The sequence below is a fragment of the Cajanus cajan genome, chromosome 4 (assembly GCF_000230855.2).
Source record: "Cajanus cajan strain Asha chromosome 4, NIPB_CcT2T_4, whole genome shotgun sequence".
In the NCBI taxonomy this organism is placed as follows: domain Eukaryota; kingdom Viridiplantae; phylum Streptophyta; class Magnoliopsida; order Fabales; family Fabaceae; genus Cajanus; species Cajanus cajan.
The window spans coordinates 6,695,185-6,714,584 of record NC_138520.1 but is presented as its reverse complement, the minus strand read 5'-3'; the positions used below and the strand labels follow the sequence as shown (position 1 = coordinate 6,714,584).

Here is a 19,400-nt window from a genome sequence, read left to right as displayed (position 1 = left end):
AATAAAAGTTAAATAGCACACACACACGCAATATAATTCACATATATAATCAATCTCACATATATGCTTATGTATAATGATTTTCTTGACTTGACTCACTAATGTATGCATGTGGCGCCATACGGAAGTTCACATATCATCATTGGTGACCCGAAGGCACACCTATACAATTGTCGGTGACCCTAAGGTACACCTATCATTGGTGTTCATACACCTCGTTAGCATATCGTGGGTGACCCAAAGGTACACCTTGTTAGTCGTGGGTATGCGGCCTCAGCGGCACACCTGGAGTAATATGTGCATATGATGCATGTCATACATTCACAGACTCAACCTTTAGCATGTTACACATATCATATTCATATTTCATAATTAAGAATTATTTCAATAATCCAATTTAATAGTCCAATAGTCCAACAGTCCAAACAGTCCAACAGTCCAAACAGTCCAACAGTCCAACAGTCCAACAATCCAACAGTCCAGAGGTTGCTTAGGTATCATATTTTTCAATAATAATATATTAAGATCTTTTAAGTAAAGTAGGAAGCTTAAAAGGTAATATAAGATAATAAGGAGGCTCAGCCTTCCATTTAAATAATAGATTACAAATTTATAAATACTTAGGAGGCTTAGCCTTCCATTCAAATAACAGATTCTAATATGTAAATAAATAAGATATAAAACAAAACACATCAATAATACATATTCAAAGAAATAAACAACAGGCAAGGGATCGGGAGCCAATCCAACAAACAAACTATTTAACAATTATTCCCACACCCCCAAGCGAGGTTTCCCACTCCCCCCTTACCTGGGTTTACAGAAATTTGGGCAGAATCTCCTCCTCTCTATCTTTCCTTAAAAGGAATCGGAATTAGGGCAGAATCTCTTCCTCTTTCTCCTTAAACAAGGCACTAGAGCAGAACCTCCTTTTCTTTCTCCTTCTCTCTCTCTTACTTTCTCTCTCTATTTCTCCAGAATTTCATTCTCTCTAGAATTCTAAATTTTCAAAACCTTAGGCCCTTATTTATAGAATTTTTGAAGTTACTATGCACTATGCACTATTCATTAAAATAATATTATAAATTACTATGCACTATGCACTATTCATTATTATATTTAAATTAATTAAAATTTTGAAACGTAAAGAATCCGCAGCCCACGTTTCAGCCGCCCTTCACTGTGCAATTGCATAGTAAAATACTATTCATACATACGTATTCGTAAATAGTAAAATACGTATACATAAATAGTAAAAATATGTGTACATAAATAGTAAAAATACGTATACGTAAATAGTAAAATACATAAATAAATACTTATTCACATAATAAATACATAAAAAAAATATTTCTTTTCATTGAATAAAATTTGGGATGTTACAATTCTCCCCTCCTTTTAGAAATTTCGTCCCCGAAATTTTTGCAATGGTAAACTCTTCGCATTCTTACTTCTAATTCTTATGCAACATCACTACCTTGTTGATGTACAACTTTTATCAACTTCCTCAAAGGATTTTGCTTAGGGAAAGATCTTGACGAATTTATCCACTTAAACACAAACAAAATCAATTTCTTAAGCGTCTTAGACAAATCTTACACTAGGGTCTATCTATTCACCATCTTACTTCCAAAATGGAGCATCTAAGTGCTACAAGATTCTTAAAAACTTCTAGTATGCTAACCATAAATATACAATTGCTTTACTCCTCTCTTCATCTTAGGTCACAAAATATCTTCTTAAGATTTTGGTACATCTTAGTAGTTTCTGAATGGATACTAAAGATACTCTTATGACCTTCTTCTAGGATTGCTTTATTAAATTCTAGCACACTAGGAATGCCCAACTTATCCTTAAATCTCAAAACTCCATCCACTCTAAATTTAAACTCACTCTCCATACCTTGATTCAAGTTCTCTACTTCTCTTTCCATATTAGACCATCACGCTTCCCCTGCGCCACTCTGATACATTTTAGTAACTCCTAAATAAATGTTAAGAGTACTCTTATGTCCTTTCAAGTTTTATAACTAAACATCCAACTGTGTCCTTTCTAATCTTTTGCTTATTTGGGTCACTAATAAAGGATCTAACTCCTAGTTCCTCTAATCTCATCTATTAATCTGATAGTTACTTCCAACATAAATAATTCAATGCTACTAGGGTAATCTTACACATCAAGCATAAGTTTCTAAATTCTGCAATCAAATTCAATCCTTAAATCATCAAAATAATAATTTGGTTATCATTGTATTCCAGATATTTGCCACAACATCAACACCTAAGCATTAGATACACATATCAGATCACTAATTTTACTACTCTATCTACAACCAATTCAAACTCTTCTATGATCAATTCTAAAGATCAGGTACCTAAGCATAATGTACACTCGATATCCATATCAGTTCTCTAGTTTCACCATTTCATCTTCACCCAAGTCATAATCATATCCATCACCTTAACCTATAGCCTTATAACTTGTTACCAAAATAAATCAACTAATTATGCTCCTATAATTTTCTTCAACAATCCATTCGTTATTCATACTTAATCTCACAATACTAGAAGTAACCTTATAATCCAAACTTAAATTTCTAATTTGAGCCAAAAAGATTCATCTCTCTAATCATAATGAAAGATAAAGATTTCCTCAAAACATCAATCACCACAATGGCTTTAGCCAAATAATAAGATCAAAATTTTACTCCTTAAGAAATTTCAACTATTTCTTTTATCTCGTATTCAACCCCTTTGGTCAAAAGATATTTAAGGTTCTTATGATCACTAAATACCTCAACCATAGAATCATATAGTTAGTGTCTCCAAATCTTAGTATAAATGACAAAGTCGCTAACAAGGTTATAGGTAAGGTAATTTCTCTCATGAATTTTCAATTTCTTAGAAACATAAGCTACTATCTTTTCTTCTTGCCACAATATTCTTCCTAAACCTATTTTCAGAGACATATTTATATATCACAATAATCTTACTAAAATCTAGTAATATTAACACTAGTCAATCTTTCCTTAAGAGTTTGAAAACTACTTCCTCAATTGTTATCCCATACTAATGTAACTCCTTTCTAGTCAATTCAATCAAAGGTAATAGTAAGTAATTCAAAGAAGTAAGCAACGAAATGATTTGGGTAGTTAAAAATATACATAGGTTCAAGAATTCCTGATATAGATTATCCTTACGGTTGATTCCAAGGGTAGGCAAGAAACAACCTAGTGAACTGAAACATCTTAATAACCAAAGAAACGAAGGCAAAAGCAATTTTTATAGTGAGAGCAGTTTAAACCATGAACAGCTGTTAAAAAAAAATTACTCACTGAATTTTCATATAAACTATCAAACAAGACTCCTGATTTTACTAATTGACTCAAGTATCTCTCACTTAAGCACAACTTAGGTAGATCTTCCTCCGCAAGAAATTTCATGGTCTAAAATACTCACCTCATACAATCCAAATTCATACTTAGACAATCTAGTTTAAATCTATACTCTAATATGATCATCTCACATCCTAAGGTCAAAAACATTTTATTATCACAACCCTCCACTGATTGATCCATAAAGTCATCTATTCTTATTTCTACATACATGTATATCAAATCATATTAGAATACCTTTTTCATAAATATCATTCCTAAGCATGTATGAATTGATCATTGCTTACATCCTATAACATGTACAAGAACCAACTTTTACTACTTTGCATTATATCATTTTAATAGACCTATCAAATACAAAACCTCAAAATATCATATTTAAATCTATTTTTATGCCTAACAACTCAAAATATCATGATAGCATATATCTGCCTGACACACAGAGTTGTATTCATCCAAGTGATTTCAAACCTATCTCAAACGAAAGTTAAGTGAATAAGCTACAACTCTTTATGAAGACATAAGATTTCCAAGAGATCATCTCGTTAGCTAAAGATTCAAATATCACCACTAATAAATTCAGTGCTTACTAAATTTCTAATCACCAAGGCAGTCATAACTTGAAGTTCTAGATTTTTGTTTCATCTTATCCTAGTTCTATTGAAAAGATAATATCTAAAGCCATATTCTTCATAAAGACCTCAAAATATAAATTTTGTCAATATAATACTCATACTATCATAACAAACTATAATGAAAATATTTTCGACACCAAATAGCAATAATGTATCAATATATCTAATGCCACAAAATACCTCAACTTTTTCCAAATTCACTACTTAATTTCTCATTCAAGTCTCTCCTTACTTTTCTCAATCAAAACAACTCACATGCTACCTAAACCATAAATAATTAACATACCAATAATAACACTTAAGGGAATTAACATCATTTCGATCTCTCACCAAAGAGACAACCACCTTTAGATTCAACCTGCTATAACTATAGATGTCAGAAACTTCACCAATCATAAACTTTTAGTACACTCAATATATCACCTCCCATCCAAGGTTCTAATAATTCGAGTTGGCTAACACTATCATGATTATCATTCCTCTGATTACAAACTAACTTAACAATCTCAAACTCAACAATATCAACACAGGACGAACATCATCATCATAGTACACAACAAACAAGACATAGTCAGAGTACACAACAGAGTCATGATAAGCACATAACACACACGGTTGATAAAATCGACTTGCTTTGATACCACTAAATGTAACACCCTCTACCCCAACATAATTACAATAGATATAAACCATCTATATATAAATTCTTTCTTAGTCTAATATAAAATAATTATCTCAAGTATCATTGGGTAAAAGATGCACATTCATAATTTTCAACTGTAAGTATCAAATTGTCAAGAAATAATAAAATAAAGATTATAGATTAATCCCAGTAAAGGTGGCAGGGCCTCCTAGTTAGGAATTAACTTATAATCTTTTAGTAAAATTATAATATGACAAAAATACACACTTTCAACATAAATAACATAAAAATTACAAAAGAAAAATAATAATAATTTAACAATAAGTCTAGCTAATCCCGATGTCACATCCTATCAGAGCGAAACCCAAACAGAAGCCTAAGCTTCACCACCAACATCCTCAGCCTCATGCTAATTATCTGCATCATAATTTAAATATACACAAAAATGACAAGGGAGTGAGAAACTTCTCACTCAGTTGCAGATATAGAAATAAAAGTTAAATAGCACACACACACGCAATATAATTCACATATATAATCAATCTCACATATATGCTTATGTATAATGATTTTCTTGACTTGACTCACTAATGTATGCATGTGGCGTCATACGGAAGTTCACATATCATCATTGGTGACCCGAAGGCACACCTATACAATTGTCGGTGACCCTAAGGTACACCTATCATTGGTGTTCATACACCTCGTTAGCATATCGTGGGTGACCCAAAGGTACACCTTGTTAGTCGTGGGTATGCGGCCTCAGCGGCACACCTGGAGTAATATGTGCATATGATGCATGTCATACATTCACAGACTCAACCTTTAGCATGTTACACATATCATATTCATATTTCATAATTAAGAATTATTTCAATAATCCAATTTAATAGTCCAATAGTCCAACAGTCCAAACAGTCCAACAGTCCAAACAGTCCAACAGTCCAACAGTCCAACAATCCAACAGTCCAGAGGTTGCTTAGGTATCATATTTTTCAATAATAATATATTAAGATCTTTTAAGTAAAGTAGGAAGCTTAAAAGGTAATATAAGATAATAAGGAGGCTCAGCCTTCCATTTAAATAATAGATTACAAATTTATAAATACTTAGGAGGCTTAGCCTTCCATTCAAATAACAGATTCTAATATGTAAATAAATAAGATATAAAACAAAACACATCAATAATACATATTCAAAGAAATAAACAACAGGCAAGGGATCGGGAGCCAATCCAACAAACAAACTATTTAACAATTATTCCCACACCCCCAAGCGAGGTTTCCCACTCCCCCCTTACCTGGGTTTACAGAAATTTGGGCAGAATCTCCTCCTCTCTATCTTTCCTTAAAAGGAATCGGAATTAGGGCAGAATCTCTTCCTCTTTCTCCTTAAACAAGGCACTAGAGCAGAACCTCCTTTTCTTTCTCCTTCTCTCTCTCTTACTTTCTCTCTCTATTTCTCCAGAATTTCCTTCTCTCTAGAATTCTAAATTTTCAAAACCTTAGGCCCCTATTTATAGAATTTTTGAAGTTACTATGCACTATGCACTATTCATTAAAATAATATTATAAATTACTATGCACTATGCACTATTCATTATTATATTTAAATTAATTAAAATTTTGAAACGTAAAGAATCCGCAGCCCACGTTTCAGCCGCCCTTCACTGTGCAATTGCATAGTAAAATACTATTCATACATACGTATTCGTAAATAGTAAAATACGTATACATAAATAGTAAAAATATGTGTACATAAATAGTAAAAATACGTATACGTAAATAGTAAAATACATAAATAAATACTTATTCACATAATAAATACATAAAAAAAATATTTCTTTTCATTGAATAAAATTTGGGATGTTACACTCATATCAAATTTAAAACCAGATATTAGTTATACAAAAATATTAAGATCATATAGTAAATTGTCAATAAGATTCTAGTTAAATAATTTAAAATAATTAATGTTTCAATTATATTGTTAATTAGCAAATAATTTATTTCAAAACTAATTAATTTTTTATATTAATTATTAGTAAAATTTAATAACTTTTAATTTAACAATTAATTGGATCGATAAAATTCAACACACACCATGAGTTATTGAGCGGAATAACTTTACCAAGAGTTATTTTGTAAGTTATCTTAAATCAAACATATAAAATTCAAAAAATATATTTATCCTTGTTTTATTTTTTAATTATCAACCATTAATAAAATACTAACTTAAAATCTTATCTAATAATATCATAATATTTTCATATCAAATTTAAAACCAGTTCTTACATTTTTCGACAAATATAAATTTGTCTGAAATATTTATCAATAATATAGTTTTTCCTACAAAAATTTTCTCATTGAAAATATAAATTTTCCAACAGATTTAATTTTGTTTTATAAGAAATCATCTTTGATTAATATAACATTTTGTATATATGATTTAAGAGTAAAAGATTTTTAATTTAACGGTTGAATTTATAAAATTCACATTTAATATAAAGTTATACGTCATCTTGTAACTAATTTTGTCTAAAAAATAATAGATAATCATACCCTTAACTGATTTTTCTTTTATATATTCTAATTTTATTTGTAATAATATGGTTATATATTTAAATAGTTTAATTTTAATAATTTTTTAAGTATATTTTTGTCTTTTCACTTAAAATATTTGAATTTCTATATTTTAATTTAAATTATTTTTTAAGTATATTTTTGTCTTTTTGTCTTAAATTTTTGAATTTCTATATTGTAATTTTAATAAATTTTTATTTCTATTATTTATTAATTCTTTTCTTTTTTAATGTTTTATAACATTATTAAAATTTTATAATTTTAATCTCTCTAATTTTATCTTACTTTTTATTTTATAAATATAATTTGGATTATTCATTTTATAATTAAATTAATTTTTTTAAAATCTTTTATGAGTTTACATTATAAAAATGTATTGAATCCCCTCAATCTTTATGAATGATCTTGTTTTGATTTACATAATTATAATTGATTTAATATCTTTAAATAGGATAATTATTTAATATAATTTTGAATTAAGAAAAAAATTCACAGAATTTCCCACGGATTTATCCGTAGGTAATTTCCCACGGACTAATCCGTGAGTAATTTCCCACGGACTAATCCGTGGGTAATTTCCCATGGATTTGTCCGTGGGAAATCCGTGGGAAATTCTGTGAAATTTTTTTTTAATTCAAAAATTGTATTAAATAATTATCCTATTTAAAAATATTAAATTAATTATAATTATGTAAATCAAAACAATTTCATTCATACAAAATAAAATGTCATACATAACAAATAAAGTTTAGGAGTTCAAATTTAAAAATAACATATAGTACGATCAATAGAATTATAACATAATGTCTAATAATCAGAATATTCATGTTGTTGCTATCTAATAATCAAAGATTGAGGGGTTTTAATACATTCTTAGAATGTAAACTCATAAAAAAATTTAATTATAAAATGAATAATCCAAATTATATTTATAAAATAAAAAGTAAGATAAAATTATAAATAAAATTATAAAATTTTAATAATGTTATAAAACATTAAAAAATAAAAGAATTAATAAATAATAGAAATAAAATATTATTAAAATTAAAATATAGAAATTCAAAAATTTAAGACAAAAAGACAAAAATATACTTAAAAAAAAATTCAAATTAAAATATAGAAATTCAAATATTTTAAGTGAAAAGACAAAAATATACTTAAAAAATTATTAAAATTAAACTATTTAAATATATAATCATATTATTACAAATAAAATTAGAATATATAAAATAAAAATCAGTTAAGGGTATGATTATCTATTATTTTTTAGACAAAATCAGTTACAAGATGACATATATTTCCCTTTATCTATTACTATAGATAATCAAACAACTATATATTTAACTATTTTTCTTCCATTCATTTTCTCTGTCTTTATCTCTACTTTCTATATATAGATTCATTGAAGTTTTAAATACTCATATTTATACTCGTTACTTTGTATTTTACTAATTTACTTAAATATAAAATTCAGAAATCAATAAAATGTAAATTTAAGAAATTACTACAACTTAAAGAGAGATTTTTAAATTAATCAGTTATTAGGAACAAAAATAATTATTTAGCGTAATTATTTTAAACGTTAATGTTTTAAGTTTTAAATAAAGAAGATTTAATCTAGAAAAAATTCCATTAACCCCTACTTGAAGTTTTTCTCAATAACGTCATACGTATATCTCTTCTCAAATTTTTAAGTGAGTATTAATTTTCTTATTTATTTATTTAAGTGGAACATAAAGATAATACTATTTATATACTAATAAGAGAAAATAATTTATTAATACAAATATCATTAATTAAATGAGATTTGATCTTTTATTTCATTATTTCAACTTTTTTGAAATTTATTTTAAATATCATGCACACTGTGATTTAAAAAATATATTAAATTTAAGTAATAATTTTGAAAATGAATTGAAAAAAATCTTATTTTCAAAATTGAAGATCAATGAAAGTTTTCATAAAATGACATGCATAGTATTGGATGTAATTTAGAAATAAATGATAGATACATATATATGATATTTGCATAACATAATTTAACTTTATTTAATTAATAACGTTATTTTCAAAGAGATGAGTGATTTTTAATAATTAAAGAAAAGATATGGTATTCTTAAATTTGGACGTCATGTGTTAGTATTTTAAGTAAAACAAACACATTTATGCTAATTAGTTTATAATTTATAATAACCTAAACATATAATTATATATAGGTAATATAATATAAGTCATACCTCACACACTTTGATTTATATTTATCTTATTTATATTTTGAAAACACCCATATAATAATGAATTATATAGTGCATTGTTGTGTGTATCGATGCGATTAGGATTGGTTGCATTTGAAAAATAATTGCCTTAAATTTTATTTAATAATTTCATACGGATTTAAATCCGTGGGAAATTCTGTTCAGAAATTTCAGACGGATTTAAATTCGTGGGAAACTGTTCAGAAATTTCAGACGGGTTTAAATCCGTGGGAAATTCTATTCAAAAATTTCAAACGGATTTAAATCCGTGGGAAACTCTGTTCAGAAATTTTAGACGGATTTAAATCCGTGGGAAACTCTGTTCAGGAATTTCAGACGGATTTAAATCCGTGGAAAATTCTGTTCAGAAATTTTAGACGGATTTAAATCCGTGGGAAATTCTCTCAGAAATTTCAGACGGATTTAAATCCGTGGGAAATTTCGTCAGAAATTTCAGACGGATTTAAATTCGTCGGAAATTCCGTCGGAAATTCCATCATTTAAAATTCCGTCAAAAATTTCCCACGGATCTAAATCTGTGGGAAATTTCCGACGGATTTTTGTCCGTGAGAAATTTAACTTTTTCTTGTAGTGAGACGAACCTTGAGTAAGTGATGCTACAAGGACGAGCGTGCCCTTGGCATGGTGTGGGATGAGTGAGACATTTAATACGTATCACTTATGTCTAGAGTGGCACGACCTTGAGTTAGCGTGACCATTGACATAGTGTTAATTGCAAGATTTGTGATAGGCTGGTGTAATTGTGAAATTGTGACGTGAATATGATGCATGATTGATAGAATTAGAATGTATGAATATGTTTGTAAAGACTCCAATAATTGATGAGATTATGTTGTGTTTTTCCTTGTGTTCTTTACATATAGATATTTTCTTTTCTTACCGTGCAATTGTGGATGTTTTAAGTGAGGAAGATCCGGCTATAAGTGACATCTAGAATGCCAACGGTTGAATTGTGGGTATGCTCTGATCTTGTGACATCGGGGCAGAGGATTTCTAGGACATGGATTTTTATATGGATTTGGAGTTGTACTTATTACTTTAAAAACAATTTGTAAACTCTTACATTTTATTTTCCAATGTTCATTTTCAATCATTTTGAATATTGAAAAACATTTGTGAAGGTTTTTAATGTAAACCTTTTTACCAGTGTTGAAAAATTTATTTCCTTAATTTAATTACATTATTACACTTTATGTGTTGGGGTAGCAAGGGTGTCGCAATAAATTACATGGTCATCTCTAAAATTTTACAAAATTTCATTAACATCTCTTATTTTTTTATCCTATAATAATCTCTTTTAATTGTTTAAGAAATATTACACTAACATCATTTATACATATTATTTTAATTATCTTTATTTATAAAACATTACATTGTGACTCTCAAAAGAGTTAGTGTAACCCATAAAAAATAAAGTGATAATACAATTTCAAAAACTTGATGTCACTATAATTTATTCTATTATTTATTGTATCCAGCAGGCATTGTTGTATCGTGGTTAATAACATAATATTATTTATTTGTGCTAAGGGTAAAGATTTCTTGATTCAAAATTCACATTGGAAATAGTTAAATACTACTTCTCTATGTTCTCTGCAACACAAATCTAAATCGTGTGTGACTATCTGCATAATGAGTATCCCTGCCGTTCAACGCATTTCAGAATGCTTCGTCAAGCCACATCATCCAACCCAAGTGTCGAAGCAAACATGCTATCTAACAGCTTGGGATATTGCTAAATTGTCCATACACTATATCCAAAAGGGTCTACTCTTCAAGAAACCAACAACACTTGTTCATCAACATGATTTCATTGAGAATCTGTTGGACAAACTCAAGTAATCTCTTTCTCTCACCCTCTTCCACTTCTATCCATTGGTTGGTCGCCTTGTCACCCACGAAACCCAACACCCTCCTTCTTATGTTGTTTCTGTTGATTGCAACAACAGTGATGGAGCTAGATTCATCTATGCAACGTTGGATATGACCATATCTGACATACTCTCTCCCATTGATGTTCCACCCATTCTTCACTCTTTCATTGACTTGTTGAAAAATTATCTTATAATTTAAAATTTAAGTTAAATATTTAATTTAATTAATCTTTGTTTTATTTAATATTTATAATTTGCAAAAAAATAAAAAAACCAAAAACTGTTATGGCCTTCTTCATTTTGACTAAGCCTGCAATTTCTAATTAGTTAGCAAAGTGCACCACGTACACTTTTGCTGTTACCGAAAAGCTAGCTAAAGAATAGTGCACATCCACACACAACGTACACCTTTGTTGTTACCGGAAAAACTTGAAAAATGGGGTGCACATCCTTTATGTAAAATATATTGTGCTTATATATACAGACCGTGATACGTGAAAAAGATTAGAAAATTACACAGCAAGCTCATTTTATCTCTCCCTCAACATTTTTTCTACTACAAAATTATAATTTTGGAACGGTGTTCTTTGGTTCGGGGATCTTTCGCTGCACTCGAACGGTCTAACAGGTTGACGTATTTTGGGAGAGGAACGCACTATAAGACTCTAAATTACTAGTGCAGTGGGGGCATTTTCTCTCTAAAGATAGCGTTTAGCGTGCTTCAACTCAAGCTACTCTAAACTTATTATTTAATATTCTAAGTTGTTCTTTGTGTGTAATTAGTTGTTACTGATTGTTTTGCTTTTAATTTTTGGTATTATTGTGTTGTTGATATTGGTTTTATTGATAAATCTAAATATTTATTTTTTTTCTTGTGCTCTATTAAATTTATTTTTCTAACAATCTTAGAGAGAAAAACTTCTTTTCTTGTTCAATATCAACATGTCTGCAATGGACATTTTAAATTCTTTGAGTAGTAAGCCAGAAAAATTTAATGGTGAAAATTTTTTATGTTGGCAACAACAGATGAAATTTTGGCTTACAGAGTTGAGTTTATTTTCTGTTATTTTAAATGGAAAATCTGAAAATTGTCCTGATTGTACCTTGGTTGAAGCTGGTTCTTCTAGTGATAAAGATATTTAGTGTCATGGTCGTATTATGAGTGCTCTATCTGATAATATTTATAAAATATTTTGTCATACAAAAATTGCTTTGGAGTTATGGGACACTCTTGAACTAAAGTATGGTTCTGCTGAAAAGGGTTTAAGAAAATACTCTTGTGAAAGAATGATTTATTTTCAAATGGAAGATGGAAAACCTTTCTCTGACCAAGTTCATGAATTTGAAAATATTATTTATGATATGAAAATGAAAGAAATTACTTTGTCTGACATAATGCTTGTTAGTTTATTAATTTCTAAATTGCCTCCTTCTTGGTCCGAGTTTGCAAGAAGCCTTAAGCATAAACCTGATCACTTCACTTTATCTGATTTATTGGTTACCTTGCGAATTGAAGATAAGCATCGTATTTCACAAAAGGATTCTCGTAAACCCCTTTTTCAAGCTAAGGCTCATTTAGTGAAAAACGCTAATAAGCCTAAACAAAAAATTTTCAAAAAATCTGGTTTTTCCAATAATAATAAGTTTGGTCAAAGCTCTCATTTCTCCAAAAATAAAAACAAGGCTTTTAATAACAATTACAAACCAAAGAGTAAAATTCAAGGAAATGAGTCATTCTGCTTTGTTTGTGGAAGAAACAATCATTTTGCTAAAGATTGTTTTCATCGTCGTCGTCAACCAAAAGACATTACATTTGATCCCAAATCATCGTCTCAGCCTCAAGCTAATGTTATTACCGCTAATGCTAGCTCGGATTCCCCATCTAACAGGTATCATGTCACTAGCCAGAGTTAAATTTTATTTATAACTCAAATGATTGGTGGATTGACTCTGGAGCTAATGCTCATGTGTGTGCTGATAAAAAATTATTTTCTTCATATCAGGAATGTGGCACATGTACTGTAAGCATGGGGAATGGGAGCCTAGCACGCGTCATTTGTCTAGGCCGAGTAGAATTAGAATTATCTTCAGGAAATTGTCTTGTTTTAGATGAAGTCTTTCATGTTTATGAAATTAGAAAAAATTTGATTAGTGCTGCTTTGTTAGTTCAACAAAGTTTTAAAGTTGTTTTTGAATCTAATAGAGTTGTAATTTCTCGACATGGTTCTTTTGTTGGGAAAGGATATATTTGTGATGGTTTATTTAAACTTAATATCATGTCTTCCTTTATTAATAAAAATTCTAGCATTTCTTCATCTTCTGTTTCAAATGTTGAATGTTGTGACATTTGGCATGGTAGACTTCAACATGTTAACTTGAATTCTATTAAAATAATGATGACACTTGATCTTATTCCTAAATCTGTTAATGAATTGAAACAAAAATGTGAAGTTTGTGTTCAAGCCAAACAACCTAGAAAATCTTTTCAAAATTCTGTCCAAAAGGAAACTTGCTTACTTGAACTCATTCATAGTGATATATGTGATATCAATGGTGTTATTACTCGTGGTGGAAAGAAATACTTTATTACCTTTGTTGATGACTTCTCAAAATATTGCTATGTATATTTGATTATTCATAAAAGTGAGTTATTTGAAAAATTCAAGGTTTATAAAGCAGAAGTTGAAAATCAATTAGAAAAGAGTATTAAAGTTCTTCGTTCTGATAGAGGAGGAGAATATTCTTCTAATGAAATAGGTGAATTTTTTGAAACACATGGCATTATTCATGAAGTCACTCCTCCCTATGCTCCTCAATCTAATGGAATTGCTGAAAGAAAATATCGTACTTTATTAGACATGATTAACGCTATGCTTATAAGTTCTGGTTTACCTGATAATTTGTGGGGGGAAGCTTTGTTTACTGCATGTCACATTTTGAATAGAATTCCTTATAAAAATTCCGATAAAACCCCTTATGAACTTTGGAAAAATAGAAAACCAAATTTGAAATATCTCAAAGTGTGGGGGTGTCTTGCAAAGGTGAATATTCCTATTAATGAGAAAAGAAAAATTGGTCCCAAGACAGTTGATTGTTTTTTTTTGGATATTCTTTACATAGTACTACTTATAGATTTTTAGTTATTAATTCTGAAGTTGCTGAAATTTCTAATAATATAATTATGGAATCTAGAGATGTTATTTTCTTTGAAAATATTTTTCCTTTGAAGAGTAAACTGTCTAAATCTGTTTATGATACTTCTAGCTCTGTTTTACCTTCTAGTAGTACTGTTAACAAGGATTTTGAACCTAGAATTAGTAAAAGAATTAGAAAAGCTACAGCTTTTGGTCCTGAATTTTATTCCTTTTTACTTGAAAATGATCCTAAAACTTATAGTGAAGCTATGAGATTTATTGATGCACCTTTTTGGAAAGAAGCTATTAATGATGAAATAAATTCTCTTAAAATCAATAAAACTTGGTTTTTGACTGACCTTCCTCCTGGCTGCAAGAGTATAGCTTGTAAATGGGTTTTTCGGAAAAAATTAAGAACAGGTGGCTCTATAGATAAGTTTAAGGCAAGACTTGTTGTTATTGGTTATAAACACGTAGAAGGTATAGATTTCTCTGATACATACTCTCCTGTTTCTAAAGTTACTACTATTAGAGTTTTAATTGCACTTGCTTGTGTTTTTAATTTGGAAATTCATCAAATAGATGTAAAAACTGCCTTCTTAAATGGTGACTTAGAAGAAGAAATTTACATGAATCAACCTGAAGGTTTTATAGAACCAGGAATGGAAAATAAAGTTTGCAAACTTGTTAAATCCTTGTATGGTTTAAAACAGGTTCCTAAACAATGGCATGATAAATTTGATCAAGTTGTTTCTTCATATGGATTTCAGTTTAATAATAGTGATAAATGTGTTTATGTGAAACAATTTGGTGATAATTCATGTGTTATTTTATGTCTCTATGTGGATGATATCTTAATCTTTGGTAGTAATCTACATGTTATAAATGATGTCAAGTCTTTCTTGTCTAGTAATTTTGAAATGAAGGATCTTGGTCTTGTTGATGTTATTTTAGGTATTAAGTTGGTTAAGAATCATGATGGAATTGTTTTGACACAATCACATTATATTGAAAAAATATTAAAAAAGTTTAATTATTTTGATGTGAATCCAGTTTCTACCCCTTTTGATCCTAGTATTAAATTGAAGAAAAATATTGGTGAAAGTGTCACTCCTCTTAAATATTCTCAAATTATTGGTTCCTTGTTGCATTTGTCTAATTTCTCAAGACCAGACATTGCATATGTTGTTGGTAGGTTAGGAAGATATACTCATAATCCTGATCATTCACATTGGCTTGCTCTAGAAAAGTTATTTAGATATCTTAAAGGAACTATTAATTATGGCATTCACTATGCATGTTATCCTGCGGTAATTGAAGGTTTTTGTGATGCAAATTGGATTTCTGACTCTGATGAAACTAAATCTACTAGTGGTTATGTATTTACTTTAGCTAGAGGTGCAGTAGCTTGGAAATCTGCAAAAAAAATCATCATTTCTCGTTCTACTATGGAAGCTGAAATAATTGCCTTAGATACTGCTAGTAGTGAGGCTGAATTTCTTAAAAATTTATTATATGACTTGCCATTATTAAATAAACTTATACCTCCAATCTCAATGCATTGTGATAGTCAAGTTGCCATTGCTAAAGTTACTAGCAAAAACTTTAATGAAAAAGAAGGCACTTGAAAATAAGACACAAATTTATCAGAAATTTGATAACTCATGGTGTTATTTCTGTTGATTTTATCAGGTCTGAAAATAATCTTGCGAATCCACTCACAAAAGGGTTGATGCGTCAACAAGTACTTATATCGTCGAGGGGAATGGGACTAAAGTCCATCATCTAGTTGCAACAATATTAATGGACACTCGTCTCCACATAAATGGCAATCCCATAAATGGAGTTCAATGAGTAATAACGAAATTGTTTGTTAACTAAGTTCACCTTTGTAAATTGCAAAATTATTGTATGTTCCTTTCCTATGGCGAGATGTACTCTAAAGTAAACTGTGACAGTAATAAGGTTGAGGTATTCAAATATTTATATTTATTGTGTTAAAATTAAAAATACCTCTTAATGGACCCAATGACAATTGTTGTAGGGGTGGGTGTCATAGACCACCCTTGGAAGGGTACACCAAGTGAGTGTGGTGGTGGGGCCACTACTGTGAGATATGGACAATCTCTTAGTGACACTCACGAAACAAGATACATACACAAGGCCGTAATGCGCTCCACTGATTAGAACTCAAATGAACACCTTTATTATACGTGTTATGTTCTAAAATTTGGTCAAAAGAGATATGGCTCAAGACAATCATGTCTCCATATTCTCTCAGATGGAAGTTCATATGCACTAGGTATAAGACTCAAACCCGGAAGGTTCCTTGTACTGAAAATATAATATATCATGCTCCATTAAAATATTTAAGTTATATATATATATATATATATATATCATTCTTTTTCATATTTAAATTTTAAATTAGTGGGAGATTGTTGAAAAATTATCTTATAATTTAAAATTTAAGTTAAATATTTAATTTAATTAATCTTTGTTTTATTTAATATTTGTAATTTGCAAAAAAAAAAAAAAAACCAAAAACTGTTATAACCTTCTTCACTTTGACCAAGCCTGCAATTTCTAATTAGTTAGCAAAGTGCACCACGTACACTTTTGCTGTTACCGAAAAGCTAGCTAAAGAATAGTGCACATCCACACACAACGTACACCTTTGTTGTTACCGGAAAAACTTGAAAAAAATGGGGTGCACATCCTTTATGTAAAATATATTGTGCTTATATATACAGACCCTGCTGGTACGTGAAAAAGATTAGAAAATTACACAGCAAGCTCATTTTATCTCTCCCTCAATATTTTTTCTACTACAAAATTACAATTTTAGAGCAGTGTTCTTTGGTTCGGGGATCTTTCGCTGCACTCGAACAGTCTAATGAGTTGACGTATCTTAGGAGAGGAGCGCACTATAAGATTCTAAATTACCAGTGCAGTTGTGACTTTTTCTCTCTAAAGATAGTGCTCTCTTCAACTCAAGCTATTCTAAACTTATTACTTAATATTTTAAATTGCTCTTTAAATAGTTGTTACCGATTGTTTTGCTTTTAATTTTTGGTATTCATTATGTTGTTGACATTGGTTTTATTGATAAATCTAAATATTTATTTTTTTCTTGTGCTTTATTAAATTTATTTTTCTAACATGACCACCACAAAGCAGTCAACCATGATGGTCACACCATGCCACTCTTGTCCATCCAAGTCACTGAACTAGTCGATGGTGTTTTCCTAGGTTGTTCCATGAACCACGCTATTGCCGATGGCACTTCTTATTGGAATTTCTTCAATACATGGTCTGAGATCTTTCAAGCTCAAGCTCAAGGGAATGAATATAATGTTCCCATTTCGCACCATTCCCATTCACAATCGCTGGTTTCCAAATGATTGCAGTCCACCAATCAATCTTCCTTTTAAACATCATGACGAGTTTATTAGAAGATTCGAAGCACCCTTGCTGAGAGAGAGAATCTTCCACTTTTCAGCAGAGTCTATTGCGAAACTAAAAGCAAAGGCCAACATGGAGTCCAATACCACCAAAATCTCTTCATTCCAATCCTTGTCAGCACATGTTTGGAGATGCATAACTCGCGCACTCCACTTGCCATTTGATCAGAAAATAAGTTGCAAGTTAGTCACAAACAATCGATCAAGAATGGAACCACCTCTTCCTCACGAATACTTTGGAGACTCGGTTGGTAGGGTGAGTGCTGAAACGACATCAGGAGAATTGCTTGAGAATGAACTAGGATGGGCAGCATGGAAGTTGCACTTGGCTGTTACAAACTACAACGACAGATTGGTGATGCAATCGTTCCAAGAGTGGTTACAGTCTCCTTTGATACAACAAATTGGTCACCCGTACTGTGTCTTGATTAGTAGCTCGCCGAGGTTCAACATGTATGGGAATGAATTTGGAATGGGAAAAGCATTAGCCGTTAGAAGTGGCTATGCCAACAAATTTGATGGGAAAGTTACATCATACCCGGGTCGTGAAGGAGGAGGAAGCATTGATTTGGAAGTGTGCCTTTTGCCACATACAATGAGCGAGCTGGAATCAGACATGGAGTTTATGAATGCAGTTTCGGTGTCTAATCTTGTTGAGTAATATGCTATCATAAGTGTGTATTGTTATTTATAATATAATGTTATTCCTCCTCTCATAAGTTATATTTAGTAGTATTTATGTGACTATTTGTATTGTTATAACATTATGACTATTTATATTTGTAATTGTTATATCATTCTAATAGTTATTTTTAATCTATAAATGTCAATGAATGTATTGCATGAAATTTGTAAAAAATAATAATAAAATTGAGAAAAATTTAATCTTAAATTATCTCTTTCTTATTTTAAATTTTCTATGCACAATCATGTGGAAAGTAAATTCCTTGAGTATTAGATATTAACATCACCTTTGGAGTACCATCAACAAAGTGGTATTAGAGCCGGAGATCCTTGTAGCAAAACACAATAAAGAACTATGGTCACAAACAACACTATAATAGTTAACAATACAATTTATAGCGATGTCCAAGTTTCTCTTCAAAGGAGAAAATTATGATTTTTTTGTTATAAAATGGAGACTTTGTTTACCTCTTTGGATGTCAGAGAGTTAATATAAATAGGGTATGAAGATCAAGTCACTACAACTACAAACACTCAACATTGTAGAAAAAGAAAATCACAAATGTTGGAGTTCTTGGGATGATTTAGAAAGGAGTCTCATTGGTCATATTTCCAAGGATCATAAGAGCAAAAATAGCAAAGGAAGCATCGAAAACTCTTCAACAAGAGTTAAAGAGATTCAAAGTTGAGGATAATCAAACTTTAGTTTCTTTA

The 19,400-nt window shown here is 29.9% G+C and overlaps 1 pseudogene; it reads left to right on the top strand.

Moving 5' to 3' along the window:
* Nucleotides 1-11,104: 11,104 nt before the first annotated feature.
* LOC109793871 (putative acetyltransferase At3g50280) lies at nucleotides 11,105-18,782 on the top strand (annotated as a pseudogene).
* The last annotated feature ends 618 nt before the right edge of the window (nucleotides 18,783-19,400 follow it).